Consider the following 20,041-nt stretch of genomic DNA (forward strand, 5'->3'; position numbering starts at 1 on the left):
ATACTTCATGGCTAGATCCTGGGCTATTTCTGGATTGCATCATGTAGTAATGTAGTACCACCCCGAAACAGTCAATTAAACCTGGTTTCGATCAATATTTTAGAGGATAACGCAAGTTATGTCTGGAATAGGTCTGGGATTTGCCCTCGTCAGGCTCATAGTTTCGCGTTTCTTACATACTTGTAGAACAGATCCTGGGTTTTTTCTGGTTTGGATCCCGTAGTAATGTGGTACCACACTGAAACAGTCCATGAAACCTGGTTTCGAACAATATTTTAGAGAATAATTCATGTTAGGTCTAGGTTAGGTCTGGGATTTGCTCTCATCAGACTCATACTTACGCATACTTCACATACTTGTTAAACAGATCCTGGGTTTTTTTCTGGTTTGGATCACGTAGTAATGTGGTACCACACTGAAACAGTCGATTAAACCTGGTTTCGATCAATATTTTTGAGGATAACGCATGTTAGGTCTAGGTTAGGCCTGAGATTATCACTCATCAGACTCATACTTTCGCATTCTTCACATACTTGTTGAACGGATCCTGGGTTTTTTCTGGTTTGGATCACGTAGTAATGTGGTACCAGACTGAAACATTCAATTAAACCTGGTCTTGATATATATTTTACAGGATAACGCATGTTAGGTCTGGGTAAGGTCTAGGATTTGCCATCATGAGGCTCATAATTTCGCATATTTCTCATACTTCATGGCTTGATCCTGGGCTTTGTCTGGATTGGATCACGTAGTATTGTGGTACCACACTGAAACACTAAATTAAACCTGGTTTCGATCAATATTTTAGAGGATAACGCAAGTTTGGTCTGGGATAGGTGTGGGATTTGCCCTCATCAGGGTCATATTTTCGCATTTTTCACATACTTGTAGAACAGATCCCTGGCTTTTTCAGGTTTGTATCACGTAGTAATGTGGTACCACACTGAAACAGTCGATTAAACCTGGTTTCGATCAATATTTTAGAGGATAACGCAAGTTATGTCTGGGATAGGTCTGGGATTTGCCCTCATCAGGCTCATACTTTCGCGTTTTTCACATACTTGTTGGAGAGATCCTGGGTTTTTTCTGGTATGGATCACGTAGTAATGTGGTACCACACTGAAACAGTCCATTAAACCTGGTTTCGATCAATATTTTATAGGATAGCGCATGATAGGTCTGGGATAGGTCTGGGATTTGCCCGCATCAGGCTCATACTTTCGCATTCTCCACATATTTGTTGAACAGATCCTGGGTTTTTTCTAGTTTGGATCACGTAGTATTGTGGTACCACACTGAAACAGTCCATTAAACGTGATTTCGATCAATATTTTAGATGTTAACGCAAGTTATGTCTGGGATAGGTCTGGGATTTGCCCTCGTCAGGCTCATAGGTTCGCGTTTCTTACATACTTGTAGAACAGATCCTAGGATTTTTCTGGTTTGGATCCCGTAGTAATGTGGTACCACACTGAAACAGTCCATTCAACCTGGTTTCGATCAATATTTTAGAGGATAACGCATGTTAGATCTAGGTTAGGCCTGGGATTTTCTCTCATCAGACACATACTTTCGCATTCTCCACATACTTGTTGAACAGATCCTGGGTTTTTTCTAGTTTGGATCACGTAGTATTGTGGTACCACACTGAAACAGTCCATTAAACCTGGTGTCGATCAATATTTTAGAGAATAACGCATGTTAGGTCTTGGTTAGGTCTGGGATTTGCTCACATCAGGCTCGTATTTTCGCATATTTCTCATAGTTGATGGCCAGATTCTGGGCTTTATCTGGTTTGGATCACGTAGTAATGTGGTACCACACTGAAACAGTCCATTAAACCTGGTTTCGATCAATATTTTAGAGGATAACGCAAGTTAGGTCTGGGATAGGTGTGGGATTTGCCCTCATCAGGGTCATATTTTCGCATTTTTCACATTCCTGTAGTACGGATCCCATGCTTTTTCTGGTGTTGGATCACGTAGTAATGTGGTACCACACTGAAACGTTCAATTAAACCTGGTCTTGACAAATATTTTAGAGTATAACGCGTGTTAGGACTGGGTTAGGTCTAGGATTTGCCCTAATCAGGCTCATAATTTCGCATATTTCTCATACTTCATGGATAAATCCTGGGCTTTTTCTGGTTTGGATCACGCAGTAATATGGTACCACACTGAAACAGTCCATTAAACCTGGTTTCGATCAATATTTTAGAGAATGATTCATGTTAGGTCTAGGTTAGGTCTGGGATTTGCTCTCATCAGCCTCATACTTTCGCATATTTCTCATTCTTGTTGGCCAGATCCTGGGCTCCCACTGGTTTGGATCACGCAGTAATGTGATGCCACACTAAAACAGTCAATTAAAACTGGTCTCGATCAATATTTTAGAGGATAACGCAAGTTATGTCTGGGATATGTCTGGGATTTGCCCTCGTCAGGCTCATACTTCCTCATTCTTCACATACTTGTTGTACAGATCCTGGGTTTTTTTCTGGTTTGGATCACGTAGTAATGTGGTACCACACTGAAACAGTCCATTAAACCTGGTTCCGATCAATATTTTACAGAATAACTCATGTTAGGTCTAGGTTAGGTCTGGGATTTGCTCTCATCAGGCTGGTACTTTCGCATATTTCTCATACTTGATGGCCAGATCCTAGGCTTCCACTGGTTTGGATCACGTAGTAATGTGGTACCACACTGAAACAGTCTATTAAACGTGGTTTCGATCAATATTTTAGATGTTAACGCATGTTATGTCTGGGTTAGGTCTAGGATTTGCTCTCAGCAGGCTCATACTTTCGCATATTTCTCATACTTGAAGGCTAGATCCTAGGCTTTTTCTGGATTGGGTCACGTAGTAATGAGGTACCACACTGAAACAGTCCATTAAACCTGGTTTCGATCAATATTTTAGAGGATAACGCATGTTAGGTCTGGGTTTGGTCTAGGATTTGCCCTCAGCAGGCTCATACTTGCGCATATTTCTCATACTTGATGGCTACATCCTGGGCTTTTTCTGGATTGGATCACGTAGTAATGTGGTACCACACTGAAACAGTCCATTAAACCTGGTTTGCATCAATATTTTAGAGAATAATTCATGTTAGGTCTAGGTTAGGTCTGGGATTTGCTCTCATCAGGCTGGTACTTTCGCATATTTCTCATACTTGATGGCCAGATCCTAGGCTTCCACTGGTTTGGATCACGTAGTAATGTGATGCCACACTGAAACGGTCAATTAAACCTGGTCTTGATAAATATTTTAGAGGATAACACATGTTAGGTCTGGGTTAGGTCTAGGATTTGCCCTAATCAGGCGCATAATTTCGCATATTTCTCATACTTCATGGCTAGATCCTGGGCTTTTTCTGGTTTGGATCACGCAGTAATGTGGTACCACGCTGAAACAGTCCATTAAACCTGGTTTCGATCAATATTTTAGAGGATAACGCAAGTTATGTCTGGGATAGGTCTGGGGATTTGCCCTCATCAGGCTCATACTTTCGCGTTTTTCATATTCTTGTTGAACAGATCCTGGGTTTTTTCTGGTTTCGATCACGTAGTAATGTGGTACCACACTGAGACAGTCCATTAAACCTGGCTTCGACCATTATTTTAGAGAATAATTCATGTTAGGTCTAGGTTAGGTCTGGGATTTGCTCTCATCAGGCTCGTACTTTCGCATATTTCTCATACTTGATGGGCAGATTCTGGGCTTTTTCTGATTTGGATCACGTAGTAATGTGGTACCACACGGAAACAGTCCATTAAACCTGGTTTCGATCAATATTTTACAGGATAACGCAAGTTAGGTCTGGGATAGGTCTGGGATTTGCCCTCATCAGGCTCATACTTTCGCGTTTTTCACATTCATGTTGAACAGATCCTGGGCTTCCACTGGTTTGGATCACGTAGTAATCTGATGCCACACTGAAACAGTCAATTAAACCTGGTTTCGATCAATATTTTAGAGAATAATTCATGTTAGGTCTAGGTTAGGTCTGGGATTTGCTCTCATCAGGCTCATACTTTCATATATTTCTCATACTTGATGGCCAGACTCTGGGTTTTTTCTGGTTTGGATCACGTAGTAATGTGGTACCACACTGAAACAGTCGATTAAACTTGGTTTCGATCAATATTTTTCAGGGTAACGCATGTTAGGTCTAGGTTAGGCCTGGGATTTTCCCTCATCAGACACATACTTTCGCATTCTTCACATACTTGTTGAACGGATCCCGGATTTTTCTGGTTTGGATCACGTAGTAATGTGGTACCACACTGAAACAGTCGATTAAACCTGGTTTCGATCAATATTTTAGTGAATAACTCATGTTAGGTCTAGGTTAGGTCTGGGATATGCTCTCATCAGGCTCGCACATTCACATATTTCTTATACTTGATGGCCAGATTTGGTCCTTTCTCCGGTTTGGATCACGCAGTAATGTGGTACTACACTGAAACATTCAATTAAACCTGGTCTTGATAAATATTATAGAGGATAACGCATGTTAGATCTGGGTTAGGTCTAGGATTTGCCCTAATCCGGCTCATAATTTCGCATATTTCTCATACCTCATGGCTAGAACCAGGGCTTTTTCTGCATTGGATCACGTAGTAATGTGGTACCACACTGAAACAGTCCATTAAACCTGGTTTCGATCAATATTTTAGAGAATAATTCATGTTAGGCCTAGGTTAGGTCTGGGATTTGCTCTCATCGGGCTCATTCTTTCGCATATTTCTCATACTTCATGGCCAGATCCTGGGCTATTTCTGGATTGCATCATGTAGTAATGTAGTACCACCCTGAAACAGTCAATTAAACCTGGTTTCCATCAATATTTTAGAGGACAACGCAAGTTAGGTCTGGGATAGGTGTGGGATTTGCCCTCATCAGGGTCATATTTTCGCATTTTTCACATACTTGTAGAACAGATCCCTGGCTTTTTCAGATTTGTATCACGTAGTAATGTGGTACCACACTGAAACAGTCGATTAAACCTGGTTTCGATCAATATTTTAGAGGATAACGCAAGTTATGTCTGGGATAGGTCTGGGATTTGCCCTCATCAGGCTCATACTTTCGCGTTTTTCACATACTTGTTGGAGAGATCCTGGGTTTTTTCTGGTATGGATCACGTAGTAATGTGGTACCACACTGAAACAGTCCATTAAACCTGGTTTCGATCAATATTTTATAGGATAGCGCATGTTATGCCTAGGTTAGTCCTGGGATTTGCCCTCATCAGGGTCATATTTTCGCGATCTTCACATACTTGTTGAACAGATCCTGGGTATTTTTCTGGTTTTGATCAGGTAGTAATGTGGTACCACACTGAAACAGTCGATTAAACCTGGTTTCGATCAATATTTTTGAGAATAACGCATGTTAGATCTAGGTTAGGCCTGGGATTTTCTCTCATCAGACACATACTTTCGCATTCTCCACATACTTGTTGAACAGATCCTGGGTTTTTTCTGGTTTGGATCGCGTAGTAATGTGGTACCTCACTGAAACAGTCCATTAAACCTGATCTTGATCAATATTTTATAGGATAACGCATGTTAGGTCTGGGATAGGTCTGGGATTTGCCCTCATCAGGCTCATAGATCCGCGTTTTTCACATACTTGTTGATCAGATCCTGGGTTTTTTCTGGTTTGGATCCCGTAGTAATGTGGTACCACACTGAAACAGTCCATTAAACCTGGTTCCGGTCAATGATTTAGAGAATAACGCATGTTAGGTCTTGGTTAGGGCTGGGGTTTGCTCTCATCAGACTCGTACTTTCGCATATTTCTCATACTTGATGGCCAGATTCTGGGCCTTTTCTGGCTTGGATCACGTAGTAATGTGGTACCACACTGAAACAGTCGATTAAACCTGGTTTCGATCAATATTTTAGAGGATAACGCAAGTTATGTCTGGGATAGGTCTGGGATTTGCCCTCATCAGGCTCATACTTTCGCATATTTCTCATTCTTGCTGGCCAGATCCTGGGCTCCCACTGGTTTGGATCACGTAGTAATGTGATGCCACACTAAACCTGTCAATTAAACCTGGTTTCGATCAATATTTTAGAGGATAACGCAAGGTATGTCTGGGATAGATCTGGGGATTTGCCCTCATCAGGCTCATACTTTCGCGTTTTTCACATACTTGTTGAACAGATCCTGGGTTTTTTCTGGTTTGGATCACGTAGTAATGTGGTACCACACTGAAACAGTCGATTAAACCTGGTTTCGATCAATATTTTTGAGGATAACGCATGTTAGGTATGGGTTAGGTCTAGGATTTGCCCTTAACAGGCCCATAATATCGCATATCTCTCATACTTCATGGCTAGATCCTGGGCTTTTTCTGGATTGGATCACGTAGTAATGTGGTACCACACTGAAGCAGTCGATTAAACCTGGTGTCGATCAATATTTTTGAGGATAACGCATGTTAGGTCTAGGTTAGGCCAGTGATTTTCCCTCATGAGACACATACTTTCGCATTCTCCACATACTTGTTGAACGGATCCTGGGTTTTTCCTGGTTTGGATCACGTAGTAATGTGGTACCACACTGAAACAGTCGATTAAACCTGGTGTCGATCAATATTTTTGAGGATAACGCATGTTAGGTCTAGGTTAGTTCTGGGGTTTGCCCTCATCAGGGTCATATTTTCGCATATTTCTCATAGTTGATGGCCAGATTCTGGGCTTTTTCTGGATTGCATCATGTAGTAATGTAGTACCACCCCGAAACAGTCAATTAAACCTGGTTTCCATCAATATTTTAGAGGACAACACAAGTTAGGTCTGGGATAGATCTGGGATTTGCCCACATCAGGCTCATACTTCCTCACTCTTCACATACTTGTTGTACAGCTCCTGGGTTTTTTTCTGGTTTGGATCACGTAGTGATGTGGTACCACTCTGAAAGAGTCCATTAAACCTGGTTTCGATCAATATTTTAGAGAATAATTCATGTTAGGTCTAGGTAGGGCCTGGGATTTGCTCTCATCAGGCTGGTACTTTCGCATATTTCTCATACTTGATGGCTAGATCCTGGGCTTTTTGTGGATTGGATCACGTAGTAATGTGGTACCACACTGAAACAGTCAATTAAACCTGGACTTGATAAATATTTTAGAGGATAACGCATGTTAGGTCTGGGTTAGGTCTAGGATTTGCCCTCGTCAGGCTCATACTTCCTCATTCTTCACATACTTGTTGTACAGATCCTGGGTTTTTTCTGGTTTGGATCACGCAGTAATGTGGTACCACACTGAAACAGTCCATTAAACCTGGTTTCGATCAATATTTTAGAGAATAATTCATGTTAGGCCTAAGTTAGGTCTGGGATTTGCTTTCATCGGGCTCATTCTTTCGCATATTTCTCATACTTCATGGCTAGATCCTGGGCTATTTCTGGATTGCATCATGTAGTAATGTAGTACCACCCCGAAGCAGTCAATTAAACCTGGTTTCCATCAATATTTTAGAGGACAACACAAGTTAGGTCTGGGATAGATCTGGGATTTGCCCACATCAGGAACATACTTCCTCACTCTTCACATACTTGTTGTACAGATACTGGGCTTTTTCTGGTTTGGATCACGTAGTAATGTGGTACCACACTGAAACGTTCAATTAAACCTGGTCTTGATAATTATTTTAGAGGATAACGCATGTTATGTCTGGGTTAGGTCTAGGATTTGCTCTCAGCAGGCTCATACTTTCGCATATTTCTCATACTTGATGGCTAGATCCTGGGCTTTTTCTGGATTGGATCACGTAGTAATGTGGTACCACACTGAAACTGTCAATTAACCCTGGTCTTGACAAATATTTTAGAGGATAACGCATGTTAGGTCTGGGTTAGGTCTAGGATTTGCCCTAATCAGGCTCATAATTTCGCATATTTCTCATACTTCATGGCTAGTTCCTGGGCTTTTTCTGGTTTGGATCACGCAGTAATGTGGTAACACGCTGAAACAGTCCATTAAACCTGCTTTCGATCAATATTTTAGAGAATAATTCATGTTAGGTCTAGGTTAGGTCTGGGATTTGCTCTCATCGGGCTCATTCTTTCGCATATTTCTCATACCTCATGGCTAGATCCTGGGCTATTTCTGGATTGCATCATGTAGTAATGTAGTACCACCCCGAAACAGTCAATTAAACCTGGTTTCGATCAATATTTTAGAGGATAACGCAAGTTATGTCTGGGATAGGTCTGGGATTTGCCCTCGTCAGGCTCATAGTTTCGCGTTTCTTACATACTTGTAGAACAGATCCTGGGTTTTTTCTGGTTTGGATCCCGTAGTAATGTGGTACCACACTGAAACAGTCCATGAAACCTGGTTTCGAACAATATTTTAGAGAATAATTCATGTTAGGTCTAGGTTAGGTCTGGGATTTGCTCTCATCAGACTCATACTTACGCATACTTCACATACTTGTTAAACAGATCCTGGGTTTTTTTCTGGTTTGGATCACGTAGTAATGTGGTACCACACTGAAACAGTCGATTAAACCTGGTTTCGATCAATATTTTTGAGGATAACGCATGTTAGGTCTAGGTTAGGCCTGAGATTATCACTCATCAGACTCATACTTTCGCATTCTTCACATACTTGTTGAACGGATCCTGGGTTTTTTCTGGTTTGGATCACGTAGTAATGTGGTACCAGACTGAAACATTCAATTAAACCTGGTCTTGATATATATTTTACAGGATAACGCATGTTAGGTCTGGGTAAGGTCTAGGATTTGCCATCATGAGGCTCATAATTTCGCATATTTCTCATACTTCATGGCTTGATCCTGGGCTTTGTCTGGATTGGATCACGTAGTATTGTGGTACCACACTGAAACACTAAATTAAACCTGGTTTCGATCAATATTTTAGAGGATAACGCAAGTTTGGTCTGGGATAGGTGTGGGATTTGCCCTCATCAGGGTCATATTTTCGCATTTTTCACATACTTGTAGAACAGATCCCTGGCTTTTTCAGGTTTGTATCACGTAATAATGTGGGACCACACTGAAACAGTCGATTAAACCTGGTTTCGATCAATATTTTAGAGGATAACGCTAGTTATGTCTGGGATAGGTCTGGGATTTGCCCTCATCAGGCTCATACTTTCGCGTTTTTCACATACTTGTTGGAGAGATCCTGGGTTTTTTCTGGTATGGATCACGTAGTAATGTGGTACCACACTGAAACAGTCCATTAAACCTAGTTTCGATCAATATTTTATAGGATAGCGCATGATAGGTCTGGGATAGGTCTGGGATTTGCCCGCATCAGGCTCATACTTTCGCATTTTTCACATACTTGTTGAACAGATCCTGGGTTTATTTCTGGTTTGGATCACGCAGTAATGTAGTACCACACTGAAACAGTCCATTAAACCTGGTTTCGATCAATATTTTAGAGAATAATTCATGTTAGGCCTAGGTTAGGTCTGGGATTTGCTCTCATCAGGCTCATACTTTCGCATATTTCTCATTCTTGTTGGCCAGATCCTGGGCTTCCACTGGTTTGGATCACGTAGTAATGTGATGCCACACTAAACCTGTCAATTAAACCTGGTTTCGATCAAGATTTTAGAGGATAACGCAAGGTATGTCAGGGATAGATCTGGGGATTTGCCCTCATCAGGCTCATACTTTCGCGTTTATCACATTCTTATTGAACAGATCCTGGGTTTTTTCTGGTTTGGATCATGCAGTAATGTGGTACCACACTGAAACAGTCCATTAAACCTGGTTCCGATCAATATTTTACAGAATAACTCATGTTAGGTCTAGGTTAGGTCTGGGATTTGCTCTCATCAGGCTGGTACTTTCGCATATTTCTCATACTTGATGGCCAGATCCTAGGCTTCCACTGGTTTGGGTCACGTAGTAATGTGGTACCACACTGAAACAGTCTATTAAACGTGGTTTCGATCAATATTTTAGATGTTAACGCATGTTATGTCTGGGTTAGGTCTAGGATTTGCTCTCAGCAGGCTCATACTTTCGCATATTTCTCATACTTGAAGGCTAGATCCTAGGCTTTTTCTGGATTGGGTCACGTAGTAATGAGGTACCACACTGAAACAGTCCATTAAACCTGGTTTCGATCAATATTTTAGAGGATAACGCATGTTAGGTCTGGGTTTGGTCTAGGATTTGCCCTCAGCAGGCTCATACTTGCGCATATTTCTCATACTTGATGGCTACATCCTGGGCTTTTTCTGGATTGGATCACGTAGTAATGTGGTACCACACTGAAACAGTCCATTAAACCTGGTTTGCATCAATATTTTAGAGAATAATTCATGTTAGGTCTAGGTTAGGTCTGGGATTTGCTCTCATCAGGCTGGTACTTTCGCATATTTCTCATACTTGATGGCCAGATCCTAGGCTTCCACTGGTTTGGATCACGTAGTAATGTGATGCCACACTGAAACGGTCAATTAAACCTGGTCTTGATAAATATTTTAGAGGATAACACATGTTAGGTCTGGGTTAGGTCTAGGATTTGCCCTAATCAGGCGCATAATTTCGCATATTTCTCATACTTCATGGCTAGATCCTGGGCTTTTTCTGGTTTGGATCACGCAGTAATGTGGTACCACGCTGAAACAGTCCATTAAACCTGGTTTCGATCAATATTTTAGAGGATAACGCAAGTTATGTCTGGGATAGGTCTGGGGATTTGCCCTCATCAGGCTCATACTTTCGCGTTTTTCATATTCTTGTTGAACAGATCCTGGGTTTTTTCTGGTTTCGATCACGTAGTAATGTGGTACCACACTGAGACAGTCCATTAAACCTGGCTTCGACCATTATTTTAGAGAATAATTCATGTTAGGTCTAGGTTAGGTCTGGGATTTGCTCTCATCAGGCTCGTACTTTCGCATATTTCTCATACTTGATGGGCAGATTCTGGGCTTTTTCTGATTTGGATCACGTAGTAATGTGGTACCACACGGAAACAGTCCATTAAACCTGGTTTCGATCAATATTTTACAGGATAACGCAAGTTAGGTCTGGGATAGGTCTGGGATTTGCCCTCATCAGGCTCATACTTTCGCGTTTTTCACATTCATGTTGAACAGATCCTGGGCTTCCACTGGTTTGGATCACGTAGTAATCTGATGCCACACTGAAACAGTCAATTAAACCTGGTTTCGATCAATATTTTAGAGAATAATTCATGTTAGGTCTAGGTTAGGTCTGGGATTTGCTCTCATCAGGCTCATACTTTCATATATTTCTCATACTTGATGGCCAGACTCTGGGTTTTTTCTGGTTTGGATCACGTAGTAATGTGGTACCACACTGAAACAGTCGATTAAACTTGGTTTCGATCAATATTTTTCAGGGTAACGCATGTTAGGTCTAGGTTAGGCCTGGGATTTTCCCTCATCAGACACATACTTTCGCATTCTTCACATACTTGTTGAACGGATCCCGGATTTTTCTGGTTTGGATCACGTAGTAATGTGGTACCACACTGAAACAGTCGATTAAACCTGGTTTCGATCAATATTTTAGTGAATAACTCATGTTAGGTCTAGGTTAGGTCTGGGATATGCTCTCATCAGGCTCGCACATTCACATATTTCTTATACTTGATGGCCAGATTTGGTCCTTTCTCCGGTTTGGATCACGCAGTAATGTGGTACTACACTGAAACATTCAATTAAACCTGGTCTTGATAAATATTATAGAGGATAACGCATGTTAGATCTGGGTTAGGTCTAGGATTTGCCCTAATCCGGCTCATAATTTCGCATATTTCTCATACCTCATGGCTAGAACCAGGGCTTTTTCTGCATTGGATCACGTAGTAATGTGGTACCACACTGAAACAGTCCATTAAACCTGGTTTCGATCAATATTTTATAGGATAGCGCATGATAGGTCTGGGATAGGTCTGGGATTTGCCCGCATCAGGCTCATACTTTCGCATTTTTCACATACTTGTTGAACAGATCCTGGGTTTTTTCTGGTTTGGATCACGCAGTAATGTAGTACCACACTGAAACAGTCCATTAAACCTGGTTTCGATCAATATTTTAGAGAATAATTCATGTTAGGCCTAGGTTAGGTCTGGGATTTGCTCTCATCAGGCTCATACTTTCGCATATTTCTCATTCTTGTTGGCCAGATCCTGGGCTTCCACTGGTTTGGATCACGTAGTAATGTGATGCCACACTAAACCTGTCAATTAAACCTGGTTTCGATCAAGATTTTAGAGGATAACGCAAGGTATGTCAGGGATAGATCTGGGGATTTGCCCCCATCAGGCTCATACTTTCGCGTTTATCACATTCTTATTGAACAGATCCTGGGTTTTTTCTGGTTTGGATCATGCAGTAATGTGGTACCACACTGAAACAGTTCATTAAACCTGGTTTCGATCAATATTTTAGAGAATAATTCATGTTAGGTCTAGGTTAGGTCTGGGATTTGCTCTCATCGGGCTCATTCTTTCGCATATTTCTCATACTTCATGGCCAGATCCTGGGCTATTTCTGGATTGCATCATGTAGTAATGTAGTACCACCCTGAAACAGTCAATTAAACCTGGTTTCCATCAATATTTTAGAGGACAACGCAAGTTAGGTCTGGGATAGGTGTGGGATTTGCCCTCATCAGGGTCATATTTTCGCATTTTTCACATACTTGTAGAACAGATCCCTGGCTTTTTCAGATTTGTATCACGTAGTAATGTGGTACCACACTGAAACAGTCGATTAAACCTGGTTTCGATCAATATTTTAGAGGATAACGCAAGTTATGTCTGGGATAGGTCTGGGATTTGCCCTCATCAGGCTCATACTTTCGCGTTTTTCACATACTTGTTGGAGAGATCCTGGGTTTTTTCTGGTATGGATCACGTAGTAATGTGGTACCACACTGAAACAGTCCATTAAACCTGGTTTCGATCAATATTTTATAGGATAGCGCATGTTATGCCTAGGTTAGTCCTGGGATTTGCCCTCATCAGGGTCATATTTTCGCGATCTTCACATACTTGTTGAACAGATCCTGGGTATTTTTCTGGTTTTGATCAGGTAGTAATGTGGTACCACACTGAAACAGTCGATTAAACCTGGTTTCGATCAATATTTTTGAGAATAACGCATGTTAGATCTAGGTTAGGCCTGGGATTTTCTCTCATCAGACACATACTTTCGCATTCTCCACATACTTGTTGAACAGATCCTGGGTTTTTTCTAGTTTGGATCACGTAGTATTGTGGTACCACACTGAAACAGTCCATTAAACCTGGTGTCGATCAATATTTTAGAGAATAACGCATGTTAGGTCTTGGTTAGGTCTGGGATTTGCTCACATCAGGCTCGTATTTTCGCATATTTCTCATAGTTGATGGCCAGATTCTGGGCATTATCTGGTTTGGATCACGTAGTAATGTGGTACCACACTGAAACAGTCCATTAAACCTGGTTTCGATCAATATTTTAGAGGATAACGCAAGTTAGGTCTGGGATAGGTGTGGGATTTGCCCCCATCAGGGTCATATTTTCGCATTTTTCACATTCCTGTAGTACGGATCCCATGCTTTTTCTGGTGTTGGATCACGTAGTAATGTGGTACCACACTGAAACGTTCAATTAAACCTGGTCTTGACAAATATTTTAGAGTATAACGCGTGTTAGGACTGGGTTAGGTCTAGGATTTGCCCTAATCAGGCTCATAATTTCGCATATTTCTCATACTTCATGGATAAATCCTGGGCTTTTTCTGGTTTGGATCACGCAGTAATATGGTACCACACTGAAACAGTCCATTAAACCTGGTTTCGATCAATATTTTAGAGAATGATTCATGTTAGGTCTAGGTTAGGTCTGGGATTTGCTCTCATCAGCCTCATACTTTCGCATATTTCTCATTCTTGTTGGCCAGATCCTGGGCTCCCACTGGTTTGGATCACGCAGTAATGTGATGCCACACTAAAACAGTCAATTAAACCTGGTCTCGATCAATATTTTAGAGGATAACGCAAGTTATGTCTGGGATATGTCTGGGATTTGCCCTCGTCAGGCTCATACTTCCTCATTCTTCACATACTTGTTGTACAGATCCTGGGTCTTTTTCTGGTTTGGATCACGTAGTAATGTGGTACCACACTGAAACAGTCCATTAAACCTGGTTCCGATCAATATTTTACAGAATAACTCATGTTAGGTCTAGGTTAGGTCTGGGATTTGCTCTCATCAGGCTGGTACTTTCGCATATTTCTCATACTTGATGGCCAGATCCTAGGCTTCCACTGGTTTGGATCACGTAGTAATGTGGTACCACACTGAAACAGTCCATTAAACGTGGTTTCGATCAATATTTTAGATGTTAACGCATGTTATGTCTGGGTTAGGTCTAGGATTTGCTCTCAGCAGGCTCATACTTTCGCATATTTCTCATACTTGAAGGCTAGATCCTAGGCTTTTTCTGGATTGGATCACGTAGTAATGTGGTACCACACTGAAACAGTCCATTAAACCTGGTTTCGATCAATATTTTAGAGGATAACGCATGTTAGGTCTGGGTTTGGTCTAGGATTTGCCCTCAGCAGGCTCATACTTGCGCATATTTCTCATACTTGATGGCTACATCCTGGGCTTTTTCTGGATTGGATCACGTAGTAATGTGGTACCACACTGAAACAGTCCATTAAACCTGGTTTCCATCAATATTTTAGAGAATAATTCATGTTAGGTCTAGGTTAGGTCTGGGATATGCTCTCACCAGGCTCGCACATTCACATATTTCTTATACTTGATGGCCAGATTTGGTCCTTTCTCCGGTTTGGATCACGCAGTAATGTGGTACTACACTGAAACATTCAATTAAACCTGGTCTTGATAAATATTATAGAGGATAACGCATGTTAGATCTGGGTTAGGTCTAGGATTTGCCCTAATCCGGCTCATAATTTCGCATATTTCTCATACCTCATGGCTAGAACCAGGGCTTTTTCTGCATTGGATCACGTAGTAATGTGGTACCACACTGAAACAGTAAATTAAACCTAGTTTCGATCAATATTTTACAGGATAACGCAAGTTAGGTCTGGGGTAGGCCTGGGATTTGCCCTCATCAGGCTCATAGTTTCGCGTTTTTCACATACTTGTTGAACAGATCCTGGGTTTTTCTGGTTTGGATCACGTAGTAATGTGGTATCACACTGAAACAGTCTATTAAACCTGGTCTCGATCAATATTTTAGAGGATAACGCATGTTAGGTCTGGGATAGGTCTGTGATTTGCCCTCATCAGGCTCATAGTTTCGCGTCTTTCACATACTTGTTGAACAGATCCTGGGGTTTTCTGGTTTGGATCACGTTGTAATGTGGTACCACACTGAAACAGTCGATTAAACCTGGTTTCGATCAATATTTTAGTGAATAACTCATGTTAGGTCTAGGTTAGGTCTGGGATTTGATCTCATTAGGCTCGTACTTTCACATATTTCTCATACTTGGTGGCCAGATTCTGGGCTTTTTCTGGTTTGGATCACGTAGTAATGTGATGCCACACTAAAACAGTCAATTAAACCTGGTTTCGATCAATATTTTAGAGGATAACGCAAGTTATGTCTAGGATAGGACTGGGATTTGCCCTCCTCAGGCTCTTACTTTCGCGTTTGTCACATACTTGTTCAACAGATCCTGGGTTTTTTCTGGATTGGATCAGGTAGTAATGTGGTACCACACTGAAACAGTCGATTAAACCTGGTTTCGATCAATATTTTAGAGGATAACGCAAGTTATGTCTGGGATAGTTCTGGGATTTGCCCTCATCAGGCTCATACTTTCGCGTTTTTCACATACTTGCTGAACAGATCCTGGGTTTTTTCTGGTTTGGATCGCGTAGTAATGTGGTACCTCACTGAAACAGTCCATTAAACCTGATCTTGATCAATATTTTATAGGATAACGCATGTTAGGTCTGGGATAGGTCTGGGATTTGCCCTCATCAGGCTCATAGATCCGCGTTTTTCACATACTTGTTGATCAGATCCTGGGTTTTTTCTGGTTTGGATCCCGTAGTAATGTGGTACCACACTGAAACAGTCCATTAAACCTGGTTCCGGTCAATGATTTAGAGAATAACGCATGTTAGGTCTTGGTTAGGGCTGGGGTTTGCTCTCATCAGACTCGTACTTTCGCATATTTCTCATACTTGATGGCCAGATTCTGGGCCTTTTCTGGCTTGGATCACGTAGTAATGTGGTACCACACTGAAACAGTCGATTAAACCTGGTTTCGATCAATATTTTAGAGGATAACGCAAGTTATGTCTGGGATAGGTCTGGGATTTGCCCTCATCAGGCTCATACTTTCGCGTTTTTCACATACTTGTTGAACAGATCCTGGGTTTTTTCTGGTTTGGATCAGGTAGTAATGTGGTACCACACTGAAACAGTCCATTAATCCTGGTTTCGATCAGTATTTTAGAGGATAATTCATGTTAGGTCTAGGTTAGGTCTGGGATTTGCTCTCATCAGGCTCATACTTTCGCATATTTCTCATTCTTGCTGGCCAGATCCTGGGCTCCCACTGGTTTGGATCACGTAGTAATGTGATGCCACACTAAACCTGTCAATTAAACCTGGTTTCGATCAATATTTTAGAGGATAACGCAAGGTATGTCTGGGATAGATCTGGGGATTTGCCCTCATCAGGCTCATACTTTCGCGTTTTTCACATACTTGTTGAACAGATCCTGGGTTTTTTTCTGGTTTGGATCACGTAGTAATGTGGTACCACACTGAAACAGTCGATTAAACCTGGTTTCGATCAATATTTTTGAGGATAACGCATGTTAGGTATGGGTTAGGTCTAGGATTTGCCCTTAACAGGCCCATAATATCGCATATCTCTCATACTTCATGGCTAGATCCTGGGCTTTTTCTGGATTGGATCACGTAGTAATGTGGTACCACACTGAAGCAGTCGATTAAACCTGGTGTCGATCAATATTTTTGAGGATAACGCATGTTAGGTCTAGGTTAGGCCAGTGATTTTCCCTCATGAGACACATACTTTCGCATTCTCCACATACTTGTTGAACGGATCCTGGGTTTTTCCTGGTTTGGATCACGTAGTAATGTGGTACCACACTGAAACAGTCGATTAAACCTGGTGTCGATCAATATTTTTGAGGATAACGCATGTTAGGTCTAGGTTAGTTCTGGGGTTTGCCCTCATCAGGGTCATATTTTCGCATATTTCTCATAGTTGATGGCCAGATTCTGGGCTTTTTCTGGTTTGGATCACGTAGTAATGTGGTACCACACTGAAATAGTCGATTAAACCTGGTTTCGATCAATATTTTAGAGGATAACGCAAGTTATGTCTGAGATAGGTTCGGGATTTGCCCTCATCAGGGTCATACTTTCGCATTTTTCACATACTTGTTGAACAGATCCTGGGTTTTTTTCTGTTTTGGATCACGTAGTAATGTGGTACCACACTGAAACAGTCGATTAAACCTGGTTTCGATCAATATTTTAGAGGATAACCCAAGTTATGTCTGGGATAGGTCTGGGATTTGCCCTCATCAGGCTCATACTTTCGCGTTTTTCACATACTGGTTGAACAGATCCTGGGTTTTTTCTGGTTTGGATCAGGTAGTAATGTGGTACCACACTGAAACAGTCGATTAAACCTGGTTTCGATCAATATTTTAGAGAATAATTCATGTTAGGTCTAGGTTAGGTCTGGGATTTGCCCTCATCAGGCTCATACTTTCGCATATTTCTCATTCTTGTTGGCCAGATCCTGGGCTTCCACTGGTTTGGATCACGTAGTAATGTGATGCCACACTAAACCTGTCAATTAAACCTGGTTTCGATCAATATTTTAGAGGATAACGCAAGGTATGTCTGGGATAGATCTGTGGATTTGCCCTCATCAGGCTCATACTTTCACATTTATCACATACTTGTTGAACAGATTCTGGGCTTTATCTGGTTTGGATCACGTAGTAATGTGGTACCACACTGAAACAGTCCATTAAACCTGGTTTCAATCAATATTTTAGAGGATAACGCAAGTTATGTCTGGGATAGGTCTGGGATTTGCCCTCCTCAGGCTCATAGTTTCGCGTTTCTTACATACTTGTAGAACAGATCCTGGGTTTTTTCTGGTTTGGATCCCGTAGTAATGTGGTACCACACTGAAACAGCCCATTCAACCTGGTTTCGATCAATATTTTAGAGGATAACGCATGTTATGTCTAGGTTAGTCCTGGGATTTGCCCCCATCAGGGTCATATTTTCGCGTTCTTCACATACTTGTTGAACAGATCCTTGGTATTTTTCTGGTTTTGATCAGGTTGTAATGTGGTACCACACTGAAACAGTCGATTAAACCTGGTTTCGATCAATATTTTAGTGAATAACTCATGTTAGGTCTAGGTTAGGTCTGGGATTTACTCTCATCAGGCTCGCACTTTCACATATTTCTCATACTTGATGGCCAGATTTTGGGCTTTCTCTGGTTTGGATCACGCAGTAATGTGGTGCCACACTGAAACAGTCGATTAAACCTGGTGTCGATCAATATTTTAGAGAATAACGCATGTTAGGTCTGGGATAGTTCTGGGATTTGCCCTGATCAGGCTCGCACTTTCGCATATTTCTCATACTTGATGGCCAGATTCTGGGCTTTTACTGATTTGGATCCCGTAGTATTGTGATGCCACACTGAAACAGTCAATTAAACCTGGTGTCGATCAATATTTTTGAGGACAACGCAAGTTAGGTCTGGGATAGGTCTGGGATTTGCCCTCATCAGGGTCATACTTTCGCATATTTCTCATACTTCATGGCTATGTCCTGGGCTATTTCTGTATTGGATCACGTAGTAATGTGGTACCACACAGAAACAGTCCATTGAACCTGGTTTCGATCATTATTTTAGAGGATAACGCATGTTAGGTCTGGGTTAGGTCTAGGATTTGCCCTCAGCAGGCTCATAATTTCGCATATTTCTCATACTTCATGGCTAGATCCTGGGCTTTTTCTGGTTTGGATCACGCAGTAATGTGGTACCTCACTGCAACAGTCCATTAAACCTGGTTTCGATCAATATTTTAGAGAATAATTCATGTTAGGTCTAGGTTAGGTCTGGGATTTGCTCTCATCAGGCTCATACTTTCATATATTTCTCATACTTGATGGCCAGACTCTGGGTTTTTTCTGGTTTGGATCACGTAGTAATGTGGTACCACACTGAAACAGTCGATTAAACCTGGTTTCGATCAATATTTTAGTGAATAACTCATGTTAGGTCTAGGTTAGGTCTGGGATATGCTCTCATCAGGCTCGCACTTTCACATATTTCTTATACGTGATGGCCAGATTTGGTCCTTTCTCCGGTTTGGATCACGCAGTAATGTGGTACTACACTGAAACATTCAATTAAACCTGGTCTTGATAAATATTATAGAGGATAACGCATGTTAGATCTGGGTTAGGTCTAGGATTTGCCCTAATCCGGCTCATAATTTCGCATATTTCTCATACCTCATGGCTAGAACCAGGGCTTTTTCTGCATTGGATCACGTAGTAATGTGGTACCACACTGAAACAGTAAATTAAACCTAGTTTCGATCAATATTTTACAGGATAACGCAAGTTAGGTCTGGGGTAGGCCTGGGATTTGCCCTCATCAGGCTCATAGTTTCGCGTTTTTCACATACTTGTTGAACAGATCCTGGGTTTTTCTGGTTTGGATCACGTAGTAATGTGGTATCACACTGCAACAGTCTATTAAACCTGGTCTCGATCAATATTTTAGAGGATAACGCATGTTAGGTCTGGGATAGGTCTGTGATTTGCCCTCATCAGGCTCATAGTTTCGCGTCTTTCACATACTTGTTGAACAGATCCTGGGGTTTTCTGGTTTGGATCACGTTGTAATGTGGTACCACACTGAAACAGTCGATTAAACCTGGTTTCGATCAATATTTTAGTGAATAACTCATGTTAGGTCTAGGTTAGGTCTGGGA

Source organism: Colletes latitarsis, chromosome 9 (genome assembly GCF_051014445.1).
Source record: "Colletes latitarsis isolate SP2378_abdomen chromosome 9, iyColLati1, whole genome shotgun sequence".
Taxonomy (NCBI): domain Eukaryota; kingdom Metazoa; phylum Arthropoda; class Insecta; order Hymenoptera; family Colletidae; genus Colletes; species Colletes latitarsis.